Source organism: Gossypium arboreum, chromosome 7 (assembly GCF_025698485.1).
Source record: "Gossypium arboreum isolate Shixiya-1 chromosome 7, ASM2569848v2, whole genome shotgun sequence".
Taxonomy (NCBI): Eukaryota; Viridiplantae; Streptophyta; class Magnoliopsida; order Malvales; family Malvaceae; genus Gossypium; species Gossypium arboreum.
Window position 1 is genome coordinate 87,146,335 of NC_069076.1, and position 22,052 is coordinate 87,168,386.

General features: G+C 38.5%; 3 non-coding genes across 3 annotated transcripts; 2 read left to right on the forward strand and 1 right to left on the reverse strand.

Moving 5' to 3' along the window:
- Positions 1-294: 294 nt before the first annotated feature.
- Positions 295-401, forward strand: LOC128296218 (small nucleolar RNA R71). The gene has a single exon (XR_008286767.1). It is a non-coding gene; the product is annotated as a small nucleolar RNA R71 (small nucleolar RNA).
- Positions 402-6,091: 5,690 nt separating this feature from the next.
- LOC128296117 (small nucleolar RNA R71) lies at positions 6,092-6,196 on the reverse strand. The gene has a single exon (XR_008286665.1). It is a non-coding gene; the product is annotated as a small nucleolar RNA R71 (small nucleolar RNA).
- Positions 6,197-18,994: 12,798 nt separating this feature from the next.
- On the forward strand, positions 18,995-19,101 carry LOC128295933 (small nucleolar RNA R71). The gene has a single exon (XR_008286482.1). It is a non-coding gene; the product is annotated as a small nucleolar RNA R71 (small nucleolar RNA).
- The last annotated feature ends 2,951 nt before the right edge of the window (positions 19,102-22,052 follow it).

A 22,052-nucleotide genomic window follows, 5' to 3' on the forward strand; every position in this document is an offset into this window, starting at 1 on the left:
TGCATTACTGGGTAAACCTGTGAAGAACTAAGAAAACCGTCAATTTTCTTATTCAAGAGTTCTACTTGATTAGAGAGCATGGTGACTGAATTGACATTATAAATGCCGACTGCTTTTGGTGGCTTTGTCCTCATGACTTGCCACTGATAATTATTCACTGACATCTCTTCTATAAATTCATAAGCATCTTCAGGTGTCTTATTGTTGATAGATCCGCCAGCGGCTGCGTCGATCATCTGTCGAGTTGAAGGATTCAGGCTATTATGAAATGTTTGAACCTGTAGCCAGAGTGGTAACCCATGGTGAGGGCACCTTCTCAAAAGGTCATTGTATTTCTCTCATGCATCGTAGAGTGTTTCTAAATCCATCTGCACAAAATAAGAGATATCATTACGTAATTTGACTGTTTTAGCCGGCGAAAAATATTTTAGTAAAAACTTTTCGGTCATTTGTTCCCAAGTAGTGATTGACCCTCGTGGTAACGAATTCAACCACTGTTTAGCTTTGTTTCTCAATGAAAAAGGGAATAACTGAAGGCAAATGGCGTCATCAGAAACGCCATTAATTTTAAATGTATCACATAGTTCCAAAAAGTTTGCCAAGTGAGCATTGGGATCTTCGTCCTACAAACCATCAAACTGAACAAATTGCTATATCATTTGAATTGTGTTGGGTTTCAGTTCAAAAGTATTTGCAGCTACAGTAGGTCTAACAATACTCGACTCAGTTCCTGTTAAATAAGGTTTAGCATAATCATACATAGTGTGTAGAACAGGATTCTGATTAGCAGCAATCGCAGGAGGTAGCGGATTTTCTTGGATTTCAGCCATCTCCTCAGTTGTGGTTAAAGTATCGTCCTCTTTCTCTTCCTCTATGTATCGTAAGCTTTGCCTTATTTCTCTTCGGTTTTTACGAACTGTGCGATCGATCTCACTATCAAACAGTAATGGTTTCGACGGGTTTTTTCTGGTCATAAACTATAAAAACCTGTCAGAAGAGAATAAATGAAGAATTAGAAAATAAAATAAAATTTTAAATTGCAATAAAAGTAAAATGGCTAAAGTAATAAAAATTGAGTGCTCCTAATATCCTAGTTCCCTGGAAATGGTGCCAAAAACTTGATACGTGATATTCGCGACAGGTTTTAAAAATTTATAATTAAATTCTTAAAACTAACTATTATCACGATGAAAGTAAGTGTACCTATCGAACCCAAAAGAACCAAAAGTACTAGTAATTACTTTCTTTTTATTATCTAGCCTAAAATTTATGGGATTTGGTTATCTAAACTAATCACTAAACTAAGAATGCACAGAAAGAAATTTTGGGAAAATACTTTTTAGAAAATTCGATTGATTAAGACAATACCTAAGGAAAAATCCACCTAGACTTCACTTGTTATTTGACTCTGAATCAGACGATTTATTCATTTGACTTGATCCGTAGAAATCCCTAAGTTATATTATTATCTCTCTCGAGACTAATAACATCTAACCCTAGGTTGATTAATTGAAATCTCTTTCTAATTAACACCTAGTGTTGCATTAACTCGATCGATAGATCCCCTTATTAGGTTTCACCTAATCCGGCAAAATCTTATCACCCTATCTCTAGGCATGCAAACAACTCTGCTTAACTATGACCAATTTACTTTTAGACAGGGTCTATTCCTCCTCTGAATAAGAGCATTAACTTGAATCAATATCCTAGAATATTAAAACAAGAATTAAGAACACATAATTAACAACAAGTCAAAAATTTATCATACAATTCAGATAATAATAACAAGGTCCTTCTTAGGTTTCATTCTCCTTAGGTATTTAGGGGGCTTAGTTCATAATTATAGAAGAAAAAATCTCAGAAGAATAATGAATACGAAACATAAAGAAAACCCAAAACCCCTAAATAGAAATTGAAGGGAGATCTTCAATCTTGATGATGAATCTGGCTTCTGAGATGGACCAATCGGTTTCCCTTGAGTAATTCCTTGCCTCCTACTCTGCTTCCCCTTCCTAAGTGCCTCCTCAGGTGCTTAAATAGGCTTTAGAATGCCTAAAATCCCTCAAAATTGGCCTTTTTTTAATAGTGTTATACTTGGGCTCGGCAGGGACACGCCCGTGTGTGATTACTCTAGCCCGTGGTCAAGGTTGTTGAATAGGCACGGGCGTGTAGTCTACCCGTATAAGTTATGCTTCGATCCTGCCAAAGGGACACGCCCGTGGGATGCACCCGTGGGACATGCCCGTGTAAGGAAGCCCAGGCCGTGTTGATTTCCCATGTGGGTCCAATTTCTCTCTTTCGGCCCGTTTCTCGCTCTTTTTACTCTTCTATGCTTACCTAAGTATAAAACATGAAGTTAAAGAATTAGGAGCATCGAATTCACCAAATTTAAGGAGAAACCATCCATAAATGTGCTAAGCATAAGATAAAAACATGTATAAATTATGGTTTATCACCTGATAATCAAAATAATCCGCTACCTCCTGTGGTTGCTGCAAATCCAGCAGATTAGAATCCTGCTCCTCGTACTATGTGATTTTGCTAAACCTAATTTAACAGGAACTGAATCAAGTATCGTTAAACCTGCTATTGCTGCAAACAATTTTGAACTAAAAGCTAACACGATTCAAATGATACAACAGTTTGTTCAGTTTGATGGTTTGCAGGACGAGGATCCAAACACTCATTTGGCAAATTTTTTGGAATTCTGCGACACCTTTAAGATCAATGACATTTCTGATGATTCCATTCGCCTTCGGTTATTTCCCATTTCATTATGGACTAAGGCTAAACAGTGGTTGAACTCACTACCACGAGTGTCAATCACCACTTGGGAACAAATGACTGAAAAATTTTTACTTAAATATTTTCTGCCGGCTAAAACGGCTAAATTAAGGAATGATATCTCTTCTTTTGTGCAGATGGATTGATAAACCGTAATTTATACATATTTTTCTCCCATGCTTGGCATAATTTATGGATGATGTTTCCTTAGATTTGGTGAATTTGATGCTCCTAATGCCTTAATTTCATGTTTTATACTTAGGAGAGCATAGGAAAGTGAAAGGAACGAGAAACGGGCCAAAAATGGAGAAAATGGGCCAATGTACGAAACAACACGACCTGGACGTCCTCACATGGGCAGACCACACGGCCGTGTCTACTTGGTAGAATCAAAGTACGACTCACACGGGTGGACCACACGCTCGTGCCTATTTAACAGGCTTAACCACGGCCTTAAGTAATCACACACGGGCATGTCACACGAGCGTGTCCCTATCGAGCCCAAGTTGAGTCCAATTCGGAAAAGGCCAATTTTGAGGGTTCTTAGGCATTCCAAAGCCTATAATACACCCTAAAGGAGGAGAAAAAGGACACACAGACAAGAGGAGGCAGGGAGCTGCTCAAGGAAAGCCGATTGATCCATCTCAGAAGCCGGATTCATCATCAAGACTAAATATCTCCCCTCAATTTCCCTTCAAGAGTTTTGGGTTTTTCTTTATGTTTTGTATTCATTATTCTTCTCAGATGTTTTCCTTTTTAGTTAAATGAAATCTAAGACAAATCTTGTTATTATTATCTGAATTGTATGATAAATATTTGACTTGTTCTTAATTATGTGTTCTTAATTCTTGTTTTGATATTCCAGGATATTGATTCAAGTTAAGCTTTTATTTAGAGGAGGTATAGACCCTGTCTAAGAGTACATTTTTCGTAATTAAGCGGAGTTGATTGCGCGCCTAGAGATAGGGCGACAAGATTTTGTCGGATTAGGCTGAAACTAATAAGGGGATCCATAGATAGAGTTAATGCAACCCTAGAGAGTTAATTAGAAAGAGATTTCAATTATTCAACCTAGGGTTAGACGTTGTTAGTCTTGAAAGGGATAATAATATAACTTCGGGATTTTTATGGATCAAGTCAAATGAATAAATCATCCGATTCAGAGTCAAATAACAAGTGAAGTCTAGGTGGATTTTTCCTTAGGTATTTGATAAACCATAATTTATACATATTTTTACCCCATGCTTAACACATTTTATGGATGATTTTTTCTTATAATTGGTGAATTCGATGCTCCTAATACCTTAATTTCATGTTTTATACTTAGGCGAGCATAGGAGAGCGAAGGAACGAGAAACGAGCCAAAAACAAAGAAAATGGGCCAACGTATGAAATCAACACGGCCTGGACTTCCTCACACAGGCAGAACACACGGCCGTGTCAATTTTGCAGAATTGAAGCACGACTCACACGGGTAGAACACACGCCCGTGCCATTCTAACAGGCTCGAGCATGACCTGAAGTAATAGCACACGGGCGTGTCCATGCCAAGCCTAAGTTGAGTCCAATTTAGAAAAGGCCAATTTTGAGGGTTCTTAGGCATTCCAAAGCCTATAAATACACCCTAAAGGAAGAGGAAAAGGGTACACGCGAAGAGGGAAGTAGGGAACTGCTCAAGGAAAGCCGATTGATCCATCTCAGAAGTCGGATTCATCATCAAGACTGAAGACCTGCCCTCAATTTCCCTTCAGGAGTTTTGGGTTTTTCTTTATTTTTTGTGTTCATTATTCTTCTGAGATGTTTTCCTTTTTAGTTATGAACTAAATCCCTTAAATACCTAAGGGGAATAAAACCTAAGACGAATCTTGTTATTATTTTCTAAATTGTGTGATAAATATTTGACTTATTCTTAATTATGTGTTCTTAATTCTTGTCTTGATATTTTAGGATATTGACCCAAGTTAAGCTCTTATTCAGATGAGGAATAGACCCTGTCTAAGAGTACATTTGTAATAATTAAGCGGAGTTGGCTGCGCGCCTAGAGATAGGGTGATAAGATTTTGCCAGATTAGGGTGAAACCTAATAAGGGGATCCATAGATCGAGTTAATGCAACCCTAGGGAGTTAATTAGAAAGAGATTTCAATTATTCAACCTAGGGTTAGACGTTGTTAGTCTCGAGACGGATAATAATATAACTTAGGGATTTTTACGGATCAAGTCAAATGAATAAATCGTCTGATTCAGAGTCAAATAACAAGTGAAATGTAGGCGGATTTTTCCTTAGGTATTGTCTCAATCAAACGAGTTTTCCAAAAGTAATTCCCCAATTCTATTTTCTGTGATTTCTTAGTTTAGTTAATTAGTTAGTTAAAACAAACCCCATTATTCTTAGGCTAGATAATAAAAAGACAGTCATTACTAGTACTTTTAGTTCCTTTGGGTTTGACAATCCGGTCTTGCTAAAACTATACTACTGTTCGATTGGTACACTTGCTTTCGTCGTGTTAATAGTTAGTTTCAAGAATGATTTATTATAAATTTATAAAACTTATCACACGAATATCACGATCAAGTTTTTGGCGTCGTTGCCGGGGAACAAAGATATTAGGAACACTCAATTTTTATTACTTTAGACATTTATTTTTCTTGCAGATTAATTTTATTTTATTTTTATTATTATTTATTAATTTACTTTTTCTTTCTCTTGGCAAGTTTTTATAGTTTATAACTAGAAGAAACCCGTCAGGACCACTACTTTTTGATGAGGAAATCGATCGCACAGCTCGTAGAAACCGAAGAGAAATAAGGAGAAGCCTAGGATACACAGAGAAAGAGCAAGAGGACGATATCTCAACCACAACCGAGGAGATGGCTGAAAATCAAGACAATCAGCTACCTCCTGCGATACCCACTAAACTGGCAAATCAGAATCCTACTCCCCGTACTATGTATGATTATGTTAAACCTATTTTAACAGGAACTGAGTCAAGTATAGTTAGCCTGCTATTGCTGCGAATAATTTTGAACTCAAACCTAACACTATTCAAATGATACAGCAATTTTTTAGTTTGATGATTTGCAGGATGAGGATCCAAACACTCATTGGAAAATTTCCTGGAATTCTATGATACATTTAAAATTAATGGCATTTTCTACGATACCATTCGTCTTCGGTTATTCCCTTTTTCATTAAGGAACAAAGCTAAACAGTGGTTGAACTCGTTACCACGAGGGTCAATTACTACTTGGGAACAAATGACCGAAATTTTTTTATTAAAATATTTTTTGCAGGCTAAAATGGCCAAATTATGTAATGATATCTCTTCATTTGTGCAGATGGACTTAGAAACCCTTTACGATGCATGGGAGAGATACAAGGACCTACTACGTAGGTGTCCTCACCATGGATTACCTCTATGGTTGCAAGTTCAAACATTTTACAATGGTGTGAATCCCTCAACAAGACAGATGATTGATGCAGCAGCCGGGGGAACCATCAATAATAAAACACTTGAAGAGGCTTACGAATTTATTGAAGAGATGTCACTGAATAACTATCAGTGGCAAGTCATGAGGACTAAGCCAACTAAAACAGCAGAAGTCTATAACGTCGATTCAGTTACTATGCTGTCAAACCAGGTAGAGCTTCTAAATAAAAAGATTTATGGTTTTCTTAGTTCTTCACAGGTTCACCCAGTAATGCTATGCATGTAACACCCCCTAACCCCACGCCGTCACCGGAATAGGGCTATGAGATACTACTAGACTTATATACTAACATTTATACAAAACCCAGTCATACACTTTACATTCCAGATCAATATTCATCAAATTTCATCATAAAGTCCCTAATATGGGCCTACGGAGCCCAATATATGTTTTTGAAGTGATTCGGGACTAAACTGGCAACTGTAGAAATTTTTCCTTGAAGATAGGGGCACATGCACGTGTGGCCTGAGACATGCCCATGTGGCTTGGAACATGGCCGTGGGCCCAGGCCGTGGGCAGATTTGACTTGCAAACACAACTGTGGGAACAGCCCATGTGACATAAACAGAGGGCCACACGGCCTGAACACAGGCCCATCTGCCTTGGCCGTGTGAAAACATGATTTTTGACCATTTTTATGCTATTTTCACTTGCTAAACACATCTAATTCTTGCCCAAACATTTACTGATAATTCTTAAACCAAATATCACACATTATGCCACTTAGACTTAGCAAATATTCATTCATTCACTTTAAAACCTCTTAAGGATCAATTACCACAATTCATATCAAAATTTACTACATTATCATACTAGTCAAACTCATGTAAATTTAATTTCTAAAAGATACACATCTTATACCATGCTTCAACAACTTTCATGTTTATACACTATCATATACAAAATAACACCTTAACAACCTAGGTACATGCCATTTTACCAAAAGAAAAGTATTCACCAATTTGAGTCCGACATTGGCTTGGATGCTGAGTCTTTAACATTCTTTCGTACCTAACCTGCGCACGGAAACATACCGTACGCTGAGTATACACTCAGTGGTATTTCTATAAACTAATACTTAAAACAATAATAAGGTATGTATATACATTGTAACATAACTTCTTATTTCATAATCTTATTAGCTTCATCACTTACCTTTAACTTATAGCTCTTAAATGTATTTCAACAAATCTTTTTATACTTTTCATATCATTCAATATCTTTCAATACTTGTATAACAGTCACAGTTGCATAATTAATAGCAGTCAGTCTTTGTCTTTAGTACTTTCAATTACCGCTTTTAACATAACTCGGACCTGGACGGATACACGGATCCAACCCACACACCGGGGATAACGTCATGTGTTTCATCGGTAAAACCGAATACACCGTAGGTAATAGTAACAATGCGATAGAATACATAGTCGGTATAGAGTACTGATCGCGTGATTTGTAATAAGTAATAAATATTTATAATGAAGATCAAACCTAGACTAACTATTATCACAATGAAAAGGCAAGCGCACCTATCGAACAATAGTATAGTAATGGCAAGACCAGGATATCGTACCCAAGGGAACCAAAAGTACTAGTAATGACTATCTTTTTATTATCTAGCCTGGAAATAAGGAGGGGTTGTTTATTAAACTAATTACTAAACTAATTAACTAATTAAACTAAAGTAAAGAGAAAATTTGGAAAAAGTCTTGAAGAAAAGTAATTGATAAAGACGACACCCAAGGAGGAATTCACCTAGATTTCACTTATTATCTGACTCTGAACCAGACGATTTATTCACTTGACTTGATCCGTGAGACTCTCTCACCTATATTATTATCTCTTTCGAGATTAATAACGTCTAACCCTCAGTTGAATTAATCGAAATCTCTTTCTTAATTAAAACCACTAGGGAAGCAGTAAATCAATCTATGGACTCCCATATTAGGTTTCACCCTAATCCGACAAAATCTCGTAACCCTATTTCTAGGCGTTCGATCAACTCTGCTTAATTATGCCAAATCTACTCTTAGACAGAGACTTTTGCTCCTCTACATAAGCACATCAAATCATGAATTAATACTCGGAATATTAATTCAAGCATTAAAAACACATAAGTAAGAACAAATCAAGTATTTATCATACAGTTCAAATAATAATAAGAAGATCCATTATAGGTTTCAACCCCCTTAGGTATCTAAGGGGTTTAGTTCATAATAAAATAAAAGTACATCTCAAAAGTATGAAAATAACAAAACATAAAGAAAACTTTAAAACCCCTAAAAGAATTCTGAGAGAGATCTTCAGTCTTGGAGTAGCTACGGCTTTTGGGATCGATCGTCTGCCTTTCTTCAAGTAATTCCCGGCATGTGGTTCTGTACTTCAGAAAAGTTCTGGAGAGAGCGGCCCTTTTTAAGTCAAACTTAGGGTGTTTATATAGGCTTTGGATTGGATTTCTTCCTCCCTAAGTATCATTTTTCATGTAAAATACAACTCTTTGAAAAAGGGACACGCCCATGTGCCACGACCGTGTGACGTGATTGCTAGGCCGTGTTCGATCCGTTCAATTGCACACGGCCGTGTGGGTCAATGGCCAGGCCGTGTGAATCGTGAAAGCCTTGATCAACACCCTCGAAAGACACGGGCGTGTGAGCTGCTCGTGTGGCAAGGCTTAGGCCGTGTCATCTTTTCGATTTGGTCCGTTTTGTCCCTTTTTGGCTCTTTTAGCTCCTTTTGACTCTTGGTGCTCTCCTGAGTTCAAAACATGAAATAACCAAATTAAGAGCACCAAAATCCATAAATCTAGTAATAAACATCCATAAATATGCTAGGTATTTGGGGTAAAAATATGTATAATTTGGCGTTTATCAAATACCCCCACACTTAAGCATTTTCTTGTCCTCAAGCAAAACTCTCATTTACTGCTAGAATTCATTCCTCTCAATCACATAATCATTACTGATAATGTTACAAGTTATTCCACAAAAAATCATACAGTGAGAATTCAACTATAGGGGCATTAAAAGCCTTAAACAATCTAAATCGAATATTTTGATAATAAAATCATAGGTAATCTCCTTTATCTAAGTAATTAACTTTAGTCCTAAATATACAAGAGATGACATCCTCACTAAAGATTCACTCATATCACTCAAAGTGTTTAAGGTTCAAGATTAAGCACTCGATTGTCTAACATGAGAAGTTATTTCCATAGGCTTGCATGAAAATCAAATCTCCACCACTAGTAAATGATATGATACACTAATCAAAAGGTCTTTGCATGGTTCTAACGGGGTTTAGGTTACGGGTATGGATACAAGCTGAAGAGACAAAGGTTAGAATCGAGATAATTTTAATATATTACCCCACTATCAAAAACTTAACTACTGAATCACAAACAAATATCTAGAACTATATTACATGAGCTCATGACAACTTTAGCTTGCTGAGGATTACAATAATGATACTGAGTTTTTTTTTTTTAAAGAACAAATCAAGTCAATACATTATAGAAATCATACTTCATGATCCAGTAACAAAAAATGGTGAACATAGTGAGGTAACAATATTAAATTTAATCTCGATAAAAAGGGTGAATTAAGTAAGAGGATTTCAACAATAACGGGTTAATGGGTTAATGATGAAGGTTAATCAATAAAAAGGGTTAGTAGGCTCAATGGGGTTTACTAAGGGTTTAATTATGTGGGAAGGCTTTTTTTGGAGTAAGTGGGTTAAATCCTAAGTGCCTTTATCATCTCAGTATATCAAATCATACGTGTGATCTCGACATGTATAATTGAAGCAAGTTCTAGAATAACAGTTCAAATGTTGACACACTCAAACCACAAAAGAAGTGAGCAAGAAAGAAAGCTATATGCTCAAAAAAGATCAAAAATCTCACCAAAAATTTGGGTTTTTGATGTCATTCCTGTATACTTAAGATTTCAAGATAATAAATTTATTTAGGAAAATAGTCTAAAAATTTTAGTTCTCAAAATATCAACTTATCATGCTCGATTCTCTAATGTCCTATAATCAAATAATCATGCATAATTCCCATGGTCTAATTCATGACATATCAACAATAATTATAGATGAATCAGAATTCATTCGATCAAGATTATGAGAAAATCACTTAAGCACAAGATCAAATTCAGGGATTTGAGAATAATGCAAAAAGTTAGGCTTCATGTTCATGTTCACCCCCCCACACTTAAGATGTACATTGCCCTCAATGTACAAAGATAGACTATTCAAAATAAAGAAAATCATAAGAGTGAAGGAGGTGAAACTCCCTATTATATGGATGTGGAACTTGATTCTGAGGCTGGAGTGTTTGGAGAAAGTGGTAGCTACCACTGTTCTTAGCTAGATAAAGAAATTGGGTCGTTGAACATGGCACTCGTGAGGTATTGTTTCCCATTTGTTTCCTCATTCCGTAAAATATTCCTAGCAGCTTTACTTGGAAGTCTGTAGAATCATGAAGAGCTTATTAAGAGTTGGTGTGGAAGAGAGTGTAGTGGGGTTTCTTGTTAGATATACCAGAAAAATGAAGAAAGTAAAATTTACTAATATAGATATATCTTTCAAAATAAAATAATAAAATTGAAATGAAAATAAAAAAATAAAAACAAAAAAATAAGAAGATTCAATGATCCTCGTCAATGGGGCCTTCAGGTGGTGGCGCTAGAGTGGCGATGTGAAAGTGCTGGCACAGCTGCTGCATCATGGCCTACATGTTGTCCATCTGTCTATCACATTGTCGATCTCGCTCGTGAATCATCTCAAACTATGTAGTGCAATACTGCTTGAAGTGAGTGAGTCGGTCGGAAAGATGTGCCAATTAAGCAGCTGCATGAACTGGTCGCTCCCTAAGTGGCGTGGTAGAAGGCTCCTCATGCTGTGGGGGGACATCATCAGGAATGTCCTCTAGATCCTCCTTGTCAATGGCATGAGTGAAACGGTACTGAGGAGGATCGGTCCCACGGCGGCGCTCAATCATCCTCATGTGTAACATAGTTGTGATGCCCTTGGGGGACATCTGACCTATCAGTGTAAGTACTGATGACTGGGCCACGGTGTTGAGGAGGCCGAAGTGTCTGGCAACGCGCGTCACGTAGAGGTTGATAGAGATTACTCCATTCTGATGCTGCTCGGTCTGATGGCGAATGGCGAAAGCGATAAAGTATGCCCAGTCAATCACATGTGCATTCGCCATGCACCATAAATAGTAGGCGTCGTGGGTGTTGGCAACGTCAATGCTCTCTCTCCTTTCGGTCAAGGTGTGTGCCAATATGGCATAGAGATAGCGTAGGGAAGGGGGGAGAGATGAGGCCTTCGAGCGGCTGGGGTCGTAGGTGGAAGAGAGTGGTGCCAAAGCTTTCCAGCACAAGGAGGTAGAAATATGGATATTGCATGGTAGTGCATTCATGTCCTCCTCCTCCATTAAATCATCGGTGTAAAGTTCCAAAGTGACTCCAAACTCTGGGACACTCATTGCGCGAACTAGACTGCCTAATCGGAAGTGAATGGTGTCGGGGTCGTCATTATTCATCATCACCACCTGTAAATGAAAAGTACAGCATAATTCTAAAGTTAGCTTTAAATAAATGGGTTCGGTGATATCGAAGAACCGTTTCCATAGGTTTGTGGTCAAGAGGGCGCGGATGGCATCAGCTAGTTGGACTTGCTCTATGGCAGCTGAGTTGATGCAGTGACCTATAGTGAGGGATCGTGCGCGTAGTATCTGAAATAGCTCCTCCTGCGAAGCTTGTGGAAACTCAAGGAATGGGTACCGAACTTCGGCTGTAGCATGTACCGAGTAAGAACCCGGTCCCCGACGTCTCTTTGAGGATGGGACCGCAGCCTTCTTGCCTCTCGATGATGACATGGTGTACCTGAAAATGTATGAGCATTGATATAGTAGGTCCAAGATGTGTTAACATTTAACTATATCAAGCGAGAGGTGAAAATTTTATAAGCTTTTACTGGAATCAAAGATGTATCATCAGTTAAGCAAGAATCCTAAAACTAGCATATGCTACTTAGTAGTTTAAACAATTCAAATATAGAAAATACTAAAGCAAATTCCTAAAGTATTCAGGTTAAGAAAGTGAACCAAAAGCTACTTCAGGGTGGCGCACGGGCGTGTTGGTGGCGAGCACAGGCGTGTGGCGTGGGTGTACAACCGCGTGTGGCGTGTGGAGGAAAAATAGAGGGAAAAGAGAGGGGAAAGTTTGGATTAATTTAGGGGGAGTGGATTTTAGGGTGGTTTGAGGGTTGGGGAAGTGAGAATCTGGGTAATGGTCGCCGGAATAGGGATTAGGAAGTGGAGAAGGGGAGATTTCGGCTAAGGTTTTGAAAGGAAGAAGAAAATGAATAGTGATTTGCTTATATAGAGGAGATGCACGCGGCCTAAAGCCACACCCATGTACTCTGAAAGTGAGCCTGTGTTTTTTGAATTTTTCAATTTAGGTCGTGCCCGGCTACTATCCCACGCCAGTGTGTTTGGGGCGTGTGTGGCACACGGCCATATCGCACGGTCGTGCCTAGCCTTGTTTACTTCTCCCACGCCTATGTGTTAGGGTACCACGCCTTGCCTCTGACACGCTCGTGTTTTTCTATTCCCACGCCCGTGTTCTCCTATCAAGTTCACCCACGGCCATGTCGCACGACCGTGGGGATTTATCGCATCCCGTGTTTTAGGGAGATCATGTCCTGCTTCCACACAACCGTGTTTCTTCCCCTACTCGGCCACGGTCTTAGGCACGCCTGTGTATCTGGCCGTGTCTGCTGAGAAACTTTGCAATTCAAAGATAAAGTTAATGATTTAAAGTGTTAGAAATTGAAAATAAAGAAATCAAAATATGTTAGTGCTTATTTATAGTCTAAGCTCGACTTACCTCTCCGATGAATGGTCAGGGTGGTTCAAAGAGTTTATACTCCTCATTCTTGCTATCAATCTCATCAAAATAGGGTTTTAATCGAGTGTTGTTTACCTTAAAACTGCCGAACTTGGGGTGACTCACCTCCACCGTACCAAATGGAAAAATACTGAGTACCGTAAGAGGGATTGACTCATTTGGTGTGGTAGTGACAATGTGGGGATCTGCAGCATCTAGTAAGACTTTATTGCCAACCTTAAGTTGATTAGGAAAGGTATCGACCTTGTTTTGACGTAGTTTCAGTTTATGATGTGTTCTCGATTTGTGTACTCGCCATTCGTCTAGCTCCTCTATCCATAGCCTTCATTCTTCATGAATATGTCCTTTATCATTTTTGGAACATGGACCGTGAGCTTCTTTGAAGCTTAATTTCTGCAAAGTCATATTGTTAGTTTTAGTATATTGGTGTGGACTATTACCTTCAATGTTCGATGTGATGCCAGAATTACGAGCTTGAAGGATGATCGTTTCGTCTCTCACATGAAGTGTAAGCTTACCTGTGTCAACATCAATAATTGTTTTAGCAGTTGCTAAAAAGGGCCTCCCTAAAATCAAAGGGGTGTTATTATCCTCCTCTATGTCTAGAACAACGAAATCAACGGGGAATATGAACTTATCTACTTTCACGAGTACATCTTCAATAAAACCCCTATAAAATCTTATAGTTTTATCTGCTAATTGAATGCTCATCCTAGTTTGTTTAGGTTTCCCAAGACCTAGTTGCTTAAACATTTTCTAAGCCATTACGTTAATACTAGCCCTAAATCGCCTAATGCATGACGATATATCTAAACTACCAATTAAGCAAGGAATTGTAAAACTCCCTGGATCTTTCAATTTGTGGGGTAGCTTATTCTGTAGAATAGCTGAGCAGACTGCATTTAGCTCCACATGCAACGTTTCTTCCAACTTCTCTAATGTCCTATAATCAAATAATCATGGATAATTCCCATGGTCTAATTCATGACATATCAACAATAATTATAGATCAATTAGAATTCATTCGATCAAGATTATGAGAAAATCACTTAAGCACAAGATCAAATTCAGGGATTTGAGAATAATGCAAAAAGTTAGGCTTCATGTTCATGTTCACCCCCCCCCACACTTAAGATGTACATTGCCCTCAATGTACAAAGATAGACTATTCAAAATAAATAAAATCATAAGAGTGAACGAGGTGAAACTCCCTGTTATATGGATGTGGAGCTTGATTCTGAGGCTGGAGTGTTTGGAGAAAGTGGTAGCTACCACTGTTCTTAGCTAGATGAAGAAATTGGGTCGTTGAACATGGCACTCGTGAGGTATTGTTTCCCATTTGTTTCCTCATTCCGTAAAATATTTCTAGCAGCTTTGCTTGAAAGTCTGTAGAATCATGAAGAGCTTATTAAGAGTTGGTGTGGAAGAGAGTGTAGTGGGGTTTCTTGTTAGATATACCAAAAAAATGAAGAAAGTAAAATTTACTAATATAGATATGTCTTTCAAAATAAAATAATAAAATTGAAATGAAAATAAAAAAATAAAAACAAAAAAATAAGAAGATTCAATGATCCTCGTCAATGGGGCCTTTAGGTGGTGGCGCTAGAGTGGCGATGTGAAAGTGCTGGCACAGCTGCTGCATCATGGCCTGCATGTCGTCCATCTGTCTATCACGTTGCTGATCTCGCTCGTGAATCATCTCAAACTATGTAGTGCAATACTGCTTGAAGTGAGTGAGTCGGTCGGAAAGATGTGCCAATGAAGCAGCTGCATGAACTGGTCACTCCCTAGGTGGCGTGGTAGAAGGCTCCTTATGCTGTGGGGGGACATCATCAGGAATGTCCTCTAGATCCTCCTTGTCAATGGCATGAGTGAAACGGTACTGAGGAGGATCGGTCCCACGGCGGCGCTCAATCATCCTCATGTGTAACATAGTTGTGATACCCTTGGGGGACATCTGACCTATCAGTGTAAGTACTGATGACTGGGCCACGGTGTTGAGGAGGCCGAAGTGTCTGGCAAGACGCGTCACGTAGAGGTTGATAGAGATTACTCCATTCTGATGCTGCTCGGTCTGATGGCGAATGGCGAAAGCGATAAAGTATGCCCAGTCAATCACATGTGCATTCGCCATGCACCATAAATAGTAAGCGTCGTGGGTGTTGGCAACGTCAATGCTCTCTCTCCTTTCGGTCAAGGTGTGTGCCAATATGGCATAGAGATAGCATAGGGAAGGGGGGAGAGCTGAGGCCTTCGAGCGGCTGGGGTCGTAGGTGGAAGAGAGTGGTGCCAAAGCTTTCCAGCACAAGGAGGTAGAAATGTGGATATTGCATGGTAGTGCATTCATGTCCTCCTCCTCCATTAACTGATCGGTGTAAAGTTCCAAAGTGACTCCAAACTCTGGGACACTCATTGCGCGAACTAGACTGCCTAATCGGAAGTGAATGGTGTCGGGGTCGTCATTATTCATCATCACCACCTGTAAATGAAAAGTACAGCATAATTCTAAAGTTAGCTTTAAATAAATGGGTTCGGTGATATAGAAGAACTGTTCCCATAGGTTTGTGGTCAAGAGGGCGCGGATGGCATCAGCTAGTTGGACTTGCTCTCTGGCGGTGAGTTGATGCAAAGGACTGTAGTGAGGATCGTCTTGGCGTAGTATCTGAAATAGCTCATCATGCGAAGCTTGTGGAAACTCAAGGAATGGGTACCGAACTTCGGCTATAGCATGTACCGAGTAAGAACCCGGTCCCCGACGTCTCTTTGAGGATGGGACCGCGGCTTTCTTGCCTCTCGATGATGACATGGTGTACCTGAAAATGTATGAGCATTGATATAGTAGGTCCAAGATGTGTTAACATTTAACTATATCAAACGAGAGGTGAAAATTTTATAAGCTTTTACTGGAATCAAAGATGTATCATCAGTTAAGCAAGAATCCTAAAACTAGCATATGCTACTTAGTAGTTTAAACAATTCAAATATAGAAAATACTAAAGCAAATTCCTAAAGTATTCAAAGTTGAGAAAGTGAACCAAAAGCTATCATAGGTGGCGCCTGCAGGCGTGTTGGTGGCGAGCACAAAGGCGTGTGGCGTGGTGTACAACCGCGTGTGGCGTGTGGAGGAAAAATGGAGGAAAAGAGAGGGGAAAGTTTGGATTAATTTAGGGGGAGTGGATTTTAGGGTGGTTTGAGGGTTGGGGAAGTGAGAATCTGGGTAATGGTCGCCGGAATAGGGATTAGGAAGTGGAGAAGGGGAGATTTCGGCTAAGGTTTTGAAAGGAAGAAGAAATTGAATAGTGATTTGCTTATATAGGGGAGATGCACGCGGCCTAAAGCCACACCCGTGCACTCTGAAAGTGAGCCTGTGTTTTTCAAATTTTTCAATTTAGGTCGTGCCCGGCTACTATCCCACGCCAGTGTGTTTGGGGCGTGTGTGGCACACGGCCATATCGCACGGTCGTGCCTAGCCTTGTTTACTTCTCCCACGCCTATGTGTTAGGGTACCACGCCTTGCCTCTGACACGCTCGTGTTTTTCTATTCCCACGCCCGTGTTCTCCTATCAAGTTCACCCACGGCCATGTCGCACCACCGTGGGGATTTATCGCATCCCATGTTTTAGGGAGATCATGTCCTGCTTCCACACGACCGTGTTTCTTCCCCTACTTAGCCACGGTCTTAGGCACGCCTGTGTGTCTGGCCGTGTCTGCTGAGAAACTTTGCAATTCAAAGATAAAGTTAATGATTTAAAGTGTTAGAAATTGAAAATAAAGAAATCAAAATATGTTAGTGCTTATTTATAGTCTAAGCTCGACTTACCTCTCCGATGAATGGTCAGGGTGGTTCAAAGAGTTTATACTCCTCATTCTTGCTATCAATCTCATCAAAATAGGGTTTTAATCGGGTGTTGTTTACCTTAAACCGCCGAACTTGGGTGACTCACCTCCACCGTACCAAATGGAAAAATCTTGAGTCTAGTAAGAGGATTGACTCATTTGGTATGGTAGTGACAATGTGGGGATCTGCAGCATCTAGTAAGACTTTATTGCCAACCTTAAGTTGATTAGGAAAGGTATCGGCCTTGTTTTGACGTAGTTTCAGTTTATGATGTGTTCTCGATTTGTGTACTCGCCATTCGTCTAGCTCCTCTATCCATAGCCTTCATTCTTCATGAATATGTCCTTTATCATTTCTGGAACATGGCCCGTGAGCTTCTTTGAAGCTTAATTTCTGCAAATTCATATTGTTAGTTTTAGTATATTGGTGTGGACTATTACCTTCAATGTTCGATGTGATGCCAGAATTACGAGCTTGAAGGGTGATCGTTTCGTCTCCCACATGAAGTGTAAGCTTACCTGTGTCAACATCAATAATTGTTTTAGCAGTTGCTAAAAAGGGCCTCCCTAAAATCAAAGGGGTGTTATTATCCTCCTCTATGTCTAGAACAACGAAATCAACGGGGAATATGAACTTATCTACTTTCACGAGTACATCTTCAATAAAACCCCTATAAAATCTTATAGTTTTATCTGCTAATTGAATGCTCATCCTAGTTTGTTTAGGTTTCCCAAGACCTAGTTGCTTAAACATTTTCTAAGCCATTACGTTAATACTAGCCCCTAAATCAGCTAATGCATGACGTATATCTAAACTACCAATTAAGCAAGGAATTGTAAAACTCCCTGGATCTTTCAATTTGTGGGGTAGCTTATTCTGTAGAATAGCTGAGCAGACTGCATTTAGCTCCACATGCAACGTTTCTTCCAACTTTTGCTTATTTACTAAAAGCTCTTTTAAAATTTCATTGTATTTAGCATCTGCGACAAAGCTTCAATAAACGGTAAGTTAATATGTAATTTTTTCAAAAGTTTAAAAAATTTACCGAATTGTTTGTTTGAGCAGTCTTTCCTTGTCGAGTTAGGGTATGGCACGCGAGGTTTATATCCGACAGTCACTGGTTTGTTTGTATTTTGACCTACCTCATCTCTCCAATTGCTTAGCACAGTTTCTTGCCTCGGTTCTAGTTCAGGCTCAACGACTCTTTCGTCATCTTGAGGATTAATTGCGTTGAGTTGTTCCCTTGGGTTAGGTTCGGTATTACTTGGCAAACTACCTTGTGGTCGTTCGGAGATCAGCTTGGAAAGCTGGCCTATCTGAGTTTCGAGTCCTTGAATCGATGCTTGTTGATTTTTAAGTGCTGTGTCAGTATTTTGGAAACGAGTTTCTGACACTGATATGAACTTTGAGAGCATCTCTTCAAGATTTGGCTTCTTTTCTTGTTGGTAGGGTGGTTGTTGAAAACCTTGAGGATTTTGTGGCTTTTAATTCCCTTGACCACCCCAGGAGAAATTTGGGTGGTTCCTCCAACCTCCATTATAAGTATTACTATATGGGTTATTTTGAGATCTAAAGTTATTGTTACCCATATAGTTGACTTGTTCCTCTTCGGTTGTAGGATTGAAGGATTGATATTCTGTATGCACACCTCCTCCACTTGAGTCACACCTCATTACTGGATGTACTTACGTAGAACTAAAAAAACCATCAATCTTTTTATTGAAAAGTTCTACCTGATTTGACAGCATATTAACTGAGTCAACGTTATAAACGCCGGCTATTTTGTTGGCTTAGTCCTCATGAATTTCCCCTGTTAGTTATTCAGTGACATTTCTTCAATGAATTCATAAGCCTCTTCGTGTTTTTTTTGTTGATGGTTCGCCAAAGAAATTGCGTCAACCATTTACCGAGTCGAGGGATTCAGACCATTGTGGAATGTTTGTACTTGCAGCCAAAGCGGTAACCCATGGTGAGGGCACCTTCTCAGTAAGTCCTTGTATCTCTCCCATGCATCGTAAAGTGTTTCTAAATCCATCTGCACAAAAGAAGAGATATCATTACGTAATTTAACCATTTTTGTCGACAGAAAGTATTTTAGTAAAAAAAATTCAGTCATTTGTTCCCAAGTAGAAATTGACCCTCGTGGTAACGAGTTCAACCACTGTTTAGCTTTGTTCCTCAGTGAAAAGGGAAATAACCAAAGATGAATGGCATCATCAAAAACGCCGTTGATTTTAAATGTATCGTAAAATTCCAGAAAATTTTCTAAGTGAGCGTTTGGATCTTCATCCTGCAAACCATCAAACTGAACAAACTGCTGTATCATCTGAATAGTGTTAGGTTTTAATTCAAAAGTATTTGCAGCTACAGCAGGTCTAACCATGCTAGATTCAGTTCCTGTTAGAGAAGGTTTAGCATAATCATGTATAGTACATAGAGCAGGATTTTGATTAGCCGCAATTGTAGGAGGTAGCTGAGTGCCTTGGTTTTCAGTCATCTCTTCGGTTGGGGGTTGAGTATCGTCTTCTTGCTCGTTCTCCATGCATCTTAAGTTGTGTCTTATTTCTCTTTGATTTCTATGAATTGTACGATCGATTTCTTCGTCAAAAAGTAATGGTCCCGACGGGTTTCTTCTAGTCATAAACTATAAAAACCTGCCAAGAGAAGGAAAAAGTAAATTAATAAATAATAAAATTAATAAAATTAAATTAAATTGCAAGAAAAATAAATGGCTAAAGTAATAAAAATTTAGCGTTTCTGATATTTTAGTTCCCCGGTAACGGTGCCAAAAACTTGATCGCGTGATTCGTAACAAGTAATAAATATTTGTAATGAAGATCAAACCTAGACTAACTATTATCACGATGAAAAGGCAAGCGCACCTATCGAACAATAGTATAGTAATGGCAAGACCGGGATATCGTACCCAAGGGAACCAAAAGTACTAGTAATAACTATCTTTTCATTATCTATCCTAGAAATAAGGAGGGGTTGTTTATTAAACTAATTAACTAATTAAACTAAAGCAAAGAGAAAATTTGGAAAAAGGCTTGAAGAAAAGTAATTGATAAAGACGACACCCAAGGAGGAATCCACCTAGATTTCACTTGTTATCTAACTCTGAACCAGATGATTTATTCACTTGACTTGATCCGTGAGACTCCATAACCTATATTATTATCTCTTTTGAGACTAATAACGTCTAACCCTTAGCTGAATTAATCGAAATCTCTTTTTTAATTAAAACCCCTAGGGAAGCAGTAAATCGATCTATGGACTCCCATATTAGGTTTCACCCTAATTCGGTAAAATCTCGTAACCCTATTTTAGGCGTTTGATCAACTCCGCTTAATTATGTCAAATCTACTCTTAGACAGAGACTTTTGCTCCTCTGCATAAGCACATCGAATCATGAATTAATACCCGGAATATTAACTCAAGCATTAAAAACACATAATTAAGAACAAATCAAGTATTTATCATACAGTTTAGATAAAAATAATAATACCCATCATAGGTTTCAACCCCCTTAGGTATCTAAGGGGTTTAGTTCATAATAAAATAAGAGTATATCTCAAAAGTATGAAAATAACAAAACATAAAGAAAACTTTAAAACCCCTAAAGGAATTCTGAGAGAGATCTTCAGTCTAGGAGTAGCTCCGGCTTTTGGGATGGATCGTCTGGCTTTCTTCAAGTAATTCCCGACGTGCGGTTCTGTACTTCAGGAAAGTTCTGGAGAGAGCAGCTCTTTCTAAGTCATACTTAGGGTGTTTATATAGGCTTTGGATTGGCTTTCTTCCTCCCTAAGTATCATTTTTCGTGTAAAATACAACTCTTTGAAAAAGGGACACGCCCGTGTGCCACAACCGTGTGACGTGATTGCCAGGCCGTGCTCGATCCGTTAAATTGCATACGGCCGTGTGGGTCAATGGCCAGGCCGTGTGAATCGTGAAAGCCTTGGTCGACACCCTCGAAAGACACGAGCGTGTGAGCTGCCCGTGTGGCAAGGCTTAGGCCGTGTCATCTTCTCGATTTGGTCTGTTTTGTCCCTTTTTGGCTCGTTTTTTACTCCTTTTGACTCTTGGTGCTCTCCTGAGTACAAAACATGAAATAACCGGATTAAGAGCACCAAAATCCATAAATCTAGTAATAAACATCCATAAATATGCAAGGTATTTGGGGTAAAAATATGTATAATTTGGCATTTATCAAGTACCTCTTCGGAATGAATTCGAAACAGTCACAGTAGTCGACACATATAGTGTCTCATCGACACACAGTCGGAATATCCCTAAACACTTCCAATCCTATGGCATGCCAATTATATCTGACTAGTCCGACACTTGTTAATAGGGTGTACAAATCATTACATTTCAATACAAAAACAGTAATAATTTCTATCATATCATTCATTATACATTCTAATTACTAAGAATAGCAATTATATTGTGTTAAATCATTAAGCATAGTTTATAGAAATACAAACCGAAATTCTTGAGTTTACTCGATATCCTCGTTCACTTTCTCCTTTCCCTTTTTCGATGACGTTTCTTGTGCTACGTTAGCTACATAAAATTTAACATTTAAAATTATCAATATATATTATTTAATAACACACTCTTGTATTTCCATGTATCTTTTACTTAAATTTCAATTTAGTCCTTCCACCATAACCATTCTTTTTCTTCAAAACAAACCCTATATTTTCATCCATTTATCATTTTAAACTATTCCAACTCTTAAATTTACAGCATAAAACACTAATTATAACATCTTCTCAATTTAATCCCTATTATTGCAAGACCTATATTTTCTTTTACAATTTAATCCTTCTCCCACTTCTAACTTGAATTTCCATCAAATTAACACTTAATTCTTCCATTTATTAAACTTAATCAACATCTAAAAATTCAATATTTTTCTAAATTTCAACATAACTCAAGTAGTATTCTTTTCTAGGATTCCATAGACATCAAAATTACAAGAAAATGGATCAAATTGACTTACCAATTAAGCTT